Here is a 7,101-nt window from a genome sequence, read left to right on the forward strand (position 1 = left end):
GCAAATGCCCATTCGGAGTCTTGAAATACCATTTTGAATTTATTTTTTTTTAATTGAATCTATTAAAATATATTATGATACAAGTTTGCAAAAGCACAATTTCTAACTATATTCAGTTTTAAAATACTAGTATTTAACAAACGATAAGAATAAAATACTGCCTTAAATTTTGGTGGTATCGAACCCATAACATATAATTAACCCCTAGATATATAAGGTTAATTTATGACAGGTGCTATAACTACTGAGCCATTTCAGACAGTTTAAATACTATATGTGACTTTGGCCACGAATTAACGGATCAAGAGGTTAGAAAGAAAAATAAAACTGTTGAAAAATGACCCCGGGTATGAATTCAACGACTTTTGTTCTCAATTTCAACATTTAAAAAAAGCACCCCGGATCAACATTCAACGCAGAAATATGACCCCGGGTCAATTTTCAACCCAGGCCATATTCTTCCTTCACCGACAGAGGAAGGGGTCTTTCACTGCCACAGTGACACTCTTTGATAATGTGCAGAGGTGGACATACTGGTAGTATAGCGGAACACTTTTTATAAATGGAAAATTAAACGTTTTTTAAAGAAAATGATAACAATAAAAATAAGAATATTTTAATATTTTTTAAAGTTATTATTTAACATATGTAAGTATTTTGAATAAAGATATTACATAATTACCAAGTTTGGAATTTGTTTATGTTTTAAGGAATAAGGAATCATTCTTGGAGTATTATATGAGGTCACTGGTGATACTTTGGTAGGAGCATGGTCAAATCCGATTAGACCGAAAGCTTAATGATAGATTTGATCACGCTCTGACCAAAATTATGATTTTTTAAAACTCAAAGAATGATTCCTCATTACTTATATTTCAGCAGTTAATGTTAGAATATTGACATATCTATATTATTTTCATTTCTTTTAGATATGCAAACCCCATTTACACCTTAACAGCATGTCATTTGAATTTATTGGACTGTACACTAAAAAATCGATTTTAAGTGCACTAAAATATGTAAATGTACTATAATAAATACTAAATGGTCAAAGAGGAGGTAACTCATTGGGGTCACGTAGTACAGACGGTGGAATGTAAACAAAGAAGAAAGAGAGAGAGAGAGAGAGAGAGAGAGAGAGAGCCGACGAAAGAGAGTGAAAGAGAATGAGAGAATTATTTATTATTTGAGAATTTGTTTCAGTGAGTTCAAGCTGTCAGGGAATTATTACAATTATATATTGTCATAAAAAATTTAAAATGCAATATGCATGTTATAAAAGCAAGTTTAAGTTCTCTTGATCTTAAACAATATTTTGCAATCTTAAATAATATATGTATGATATATACTCTGGAAATAATGGAGAGTGCACCAAGCTCTATTCTAACTGCTAAATTAGAAGCTTTATTATGAACCCCTTTAATGTCATTCAAGGTAAAAGTTAGATTTTTTTTTCAATTGGAGTTATGTCAAAATCTTTTGTTATATTTTTTAAAATCACTTATCCCAATTTTTGAGGCATAAGTCAACATTTGCATAATGCCATGATTCATAAATAAATACCATCCACTCACACCACACCACTCACACACAAGTTGGGAAAGTAAATATAAAAATTATACATGATAAGGTCTTACTACATGTACATATTAGGCATGCCCATCTTGACCCTTTTGTTTTGGTAAAATCTATTTTCCAACATTAGTTTCTCTAAAGAATAGTAATTTTGTAAATAATGATTATAAAATATTCTTTCCTTGCTCTACCTGCTAAATTCTTATATGCATATTTCAATTTACCATTATTTTTTTAGGACAACACTTAAATATTTATATTCATCAACAAAAGCAATAACATCTTCTTTATACTTCATTGTTTAAAAAAATATATTTTAGGCATTCCTCGAAGTATCTAAGTATTTTGAATTGGGATGTTTTATTTCTATCTATTATCTATAATTTATAATTAGATTATGATTAGAATTTGTTTCTTTTTGTCTCATTTCACTACACCTGACCTATTTTCTCTCCGTAGGTCAAAGAGAAGGTAACTCATTGAGGTCGCGTAGAATATGTAAACAAAAGAGAGAGAGAGAGAGAGAGAGAGAGAGAGAGAGAGAGAGAGAGAGAGAGAGAGAGAGAGAGAGAGCGAGAGAGAGAGAGAATGAGAGAGATATTTAATCAATGGACATGCCGAATTATGTAATGAATTACTGATTGCAGTAATTGTAAGAGATAAACAATGATTAAATGAATGTAATTTTTACTACTGATCATGAACAAAACTTATCTCAACACTGAACTAATATAATTTTTAAAAATATAACATTACCAGTATTGATTTGAACAAATCAATGAGCCTTTAATCCCAAACCAATGAAATAGGCAGTAAAGTTGTGCGAGATTATGAGTGATGAAAACAAGATCAAGATTTAACAAAAAGCCGAATTTCAGGAGCAAATACCTGATGTTTAGTCTCTCATTCATACAATCCAGACTAGGATTTGAACCTAGATAGCCCATAAAAAATTATGGTTGCTTTACATTAAGCTATCTGGATTTAAAATGAAAAGAACTTGGTCATCAGAAGAATTTAGGACAAATTGAGACACTGTGTACCACAAGTTAACGTTTCATTTACCATGCTTTTCGTGCGTTAGATCTCAATCGTAAACAAAACCGAAGATAATATCAATCCTGCCTGATTGCATGTGTTCCCCACATGTTTATTTTCAACACACTCACAAAGAGAAGATAACTTTCCCATATCCGTAGAATGTAAACAAAGCTCTCGTTTAAGAAATCGGCCAAGAAATCAAACACTGAATACATCTGTACTGATACTAGTTACATGAAAAAAAAATGGGTTGTATAAAAGCTGTGTATCTCGATAAATCATGTCGTTCAAGAGCACAAGATGTTTTAATGAACCTAATTACAAATATGTTTACGAACATTATTTAAAAGAATAAAGACGTGATAGGACAAGAACGATTTTGGTTTAATTGTATATATGTCTCGGATTTAAGAATGTACATGGGATGAGATAAAACATTTTAGAGAATTAAACAAAAATAAAAAAGCTATAAAAAAGTGGCACTTTTAACTTCTCTCTATGATATGAATCCCGCTTGATTCGAAAAGTCCAGTTTCTGCGAGTACAATTAACATATTGAAAGCTTTCATATCTTTTTTCTAGACACGTTTCAATACCCCTCTCTCATTTTAACAAACAATGACCATGTTTACTTACTTCAACGACACAATTATTTGTTCCGTTTAGTATTCTAATACACAGATACAGAATCTAAATCTCCAGAAACACAAATCCGTTGATCTAAAACACAACTCACTTGTATTCATTTTCTTTACACATCCTTATAACATGCCGTAATCGTGTATAGATCAGTAAAACCATATTCAGTCGAACATTTCGATCGCCATTTCTTCTTCCATCTCGTTAACTTTAATGGGTCAAGCATGCGTAGAAGCTTAAAATTATATACAAAAACAAAACAGCTGAAAATGAGCACTGAAATTTCTATCAACAGCGATATCTTTTTAAAATTAGATACATATCCATAGCACATTACCGCAAAAAAATTAGCCATTATATAAGCAAGTTGCTCTGAGTTTTTTGTTGACATATGTATCAAATTTTAAAAAGAAATCTTCAAAAAACCGACGTTTGCCCGTAAATGACATCTCAGACGGAATCGCTCGGCCGGATATATATAGTCCCAGAATGGGTTCCCTCAAACACTTTACAGTTTTTAAGTTATTATGCATCAAATAATTATTTTAAAACTTAAATTAAACGTCTGAAAGAACTCTCTTACCATGACTAAAGTTTACCTGGTGTCAGTTCGCGATTCGCCGAGTTAGAGCGATTTAAAAAACTGAATCGGACATAGTGGCAAACCGTTTTTTGCCATAAGATCCCGTTTGCCATTATGTGACACGTCAGACGGTTTCGTTTACACCTATGTGATAACATTCGGTTATATATATATATATATATATATATATACAATTTTGCAGCGTCCTTTAAATTTTAGCTTTAAGAGTTTTTATTTGTTAAAAATGAAAGTAGTTTTTAATGCTTACATAGGTACATAATACAATACATACTTTTTATATTTTTTTTTAAATAAAAGTTTAGTTCTTTAATCAGATTACATAAATTTCTGTAGCTAAATTATTGCTAACTGTTTCAAGTATTGCTTGTACTTCTAATTTTAATTCATGAAATAACCTTGCAGATTGGAGACGTTGCCAAGATAACTAAATCTCGACGGGAGATTCAGATTTCTTCAGAAAACCGGACTGCGAACCTAACACTCTGGGGAACGGTCGCAGAAGACTCATGTATCGAAGCGGAATCAACTTATAACATCATTGCCATTAAGGCAGCAAATGAATTCCGAGGTCAACTGGCCTTCAACTCCACCCCTTCTACTATATTTGAAGTAATTGTTCTTCTAACATATATATATATATATATATATATATATATATATATATATATATATATATATATATATATATATATATAATGGTTATCCATATATAAAGAAATAAAGAATTTCTTTTATTAGATTCCAGAAGTTACCATAAAGCTTTTAAATACATTGGAGGAATCAATTAGGTACAAGAATGGCACCAAACAACCCCTGATTACATCATGCAAGGTATGAAATAAAGCCAGTATCAGTAGTAAAAAAAATAATTTCCAGATGAAAAATTTGATCATTTTTCTGTTTTAAACTTTTAAATGTTTAGATTTGATGCCACTTTTTTATGGGTGTTGCTAAAACGCGGAACGGAAAACGGAACTGAAAGCGGAACGGAATGGAAAATATCATCACGTTTATCGCTTAAAAAGGGTATAGACTGGCCAGAAACGATTTACTTTGTATCTTTTATTTATATCTAATGAATGATTATCAACATGTTGCTATCTTATTAATATTCATATGAATGTCTATCAATTATAGCATTGTAGTCAGTCGGCTTTAGTTAGGTACGAAACGGAAAAATCAAATGTATACGAATTGTTAAACATTAACATGATTAAACGAGAAAATTAGCTATTACTTTTTACTTATTTATCTTATATGGTATTGCTGGCATATCAGCGTAACGTACGCAGTTAGTGAAAGCGTTTTATGCGTGTTTTGAGTATTTTAATTTATATTTCAAATACGATGTACATGTATATACTTACATCAAAATTGAATATTCGGTGTTCTAGACGATCTTTTAACATACAGACGATACAGTATCATTGAGATGGAAGAAAAAAAACCCGTATGACTGACGACATTAAAAATTAAAATACAGTAAACATTAAAATACCCGGTAATAATTGTGAAACTAGTAATTTGTGAAACTAGTATTTTTAGCAATGCAATTTTGTTTACGTTTGCATTACTAAGCCGTTGTTTATTCCAGCAGCTATATACATATGATCCGAATAGAGAGCTCTAGACGTTGCCTGGTTTGATTTTCCGAATTTATATTGGGACTATAGTCTGTCGATCCCAAAATATTCATGCAGCACATTTGTGCTGCAATAGTGTCTGTATAGCCCCTAGAAGTGCAGGGGGCGGGGCCCATTTTACGTCATGAAGATGAAAGGGAGGGGGAGGTTTATCAGATATAGCCCCAGACGATGATTGGTAAAGGGGGAGGGTTATCAGATATAGCCCCAGACGATGATTGGTGCGGAGTGTAATTAGAATTAAGAAGGTTTCACAACAGATTGCATTCATGCAATAGAAATAAATGGGAGGAGCATATTATTGTGTAATTATATCCATACCACGTACAAAGTCAGATTTTATGCAGGGTAATAAAAATATGGGATGGTTTATTTGGTATCATTTGTATATAAATAGTTGACTGAAGTAACATAAGTAAACATAATTTGAAAACAGAGGAAAAACAAAATGGACGACCTTGTAATATTGACACCGAAAAGACCTCATGAAGAAAGGAAAAAAGACCTCATGAGAATGAAAAGCATGGACGATGATCTTTTAGTATTGTCACCAGAAAGGACCCTTGAGGAGGAGAGGGAGGAGGAGGATGACGAAGAAGATGTCAAGAGAATAAAACCCTACAACAAGAAAACAATAGTAGAGTTTGACATTGGGAAGGACTGTCATGTGTCAGCCCAGAACTACGAAGGAAATATGTACATACACATACGGTATTTTGATACCACTCCCAGAGGAAAGCCATACCCGTCAAAAAAGGCATAGCATTAACGTTAGAGAAATGGAAAAAACTAACAGAGGACTGTATTGGTGACATTGACAAAGCGTTAAATGACCTAAAGCAAGAAGATGCCAATGTGTCTTACAAGGAACACCTTGGTCATAATGTTCACGTGACCGTGGACCAGGAGTATGGTTTCGTAGACATAAGAAAATGGTGGCTGCCTGAAAAAGCAGAAATGATTGTTGCGACCATTATTTTTAAAACAAATAAAGGGGGGGGGGGATAAATGGGAGGTAGCATATTCTCTCTCTCTGTTGTATTATTTTTTTTTAATAAATAAAATAAGCGGCGCCGCCCCCTCCCCCCCCCCCCCCTGTTGGAATGGGAATCCTGTTGTAATGGGCATATTGGCTGAATGGGCGGGGGGAGAGGATTGTGGTGGTGGTTTATTTTTTTACTCTCTGTGTCACTCCTCTCTCTTTTCGCGCACGAGCCTGTATCTTTTAGATGTTGCCGCCCCTAAAAAAACAGGATCAGTACAAATACGGCGTTGTTTCGATCAGCATGGCTGCTCATCTTTGTTGTGCATGGCGCATATTTACACTGTTCTCCCGCAACAATTTGTTGCGAGGAAGACTTCGTCTCGTGTATGGGGGAATGTGAGTGTATTTTCTTTGCGGTGGGGATGACCTGGGGTGCCGGTACACTCCACATCCGATTTGGCGAAGGGGTACGCCGGGTTGAATTTAGTTTCAATAAACTAACTCTGACGGACATCGGCGATGTCCATCCCGCTAGAGGTAAGTGTGTCCACCCCCACCCCACATTTATTCATACTACTATTTTTTTTCTTTTACAATGCATAATCAATATTATT

The 7,101-nt window shown here is 33.4% G+C and overlaps 1 pseudogene; it reads left to right on the forward strand.

Annotated features, from left to right (window-relative positions):
• Nucleotides 1-5,323: 5,323 nt before the first annotated feature.
• LOC136276082 (uncharacterized) lies at nucleotides 5,324-6,510 on the forward strand (annotated as a pseudogene).
• The last annotated feature ends 591 nt before the right edge of the window (nucleotides 6,511-7,101 follow it).

The sequence above is a fragment of the Magallana gigas genome, chromosome 1 (genome assembly GCF_963853765.1).
Source record: "Magallana gigas chromosome 1, xbMagGiga1.1, whole genome shotgun sequence".
Taxonomy (NCBI): Eukaryota; Metazoa; Mollusca; class Bivalvia; order Ostreida; family Ostreidae; genus Magallana; species Magallana gigas.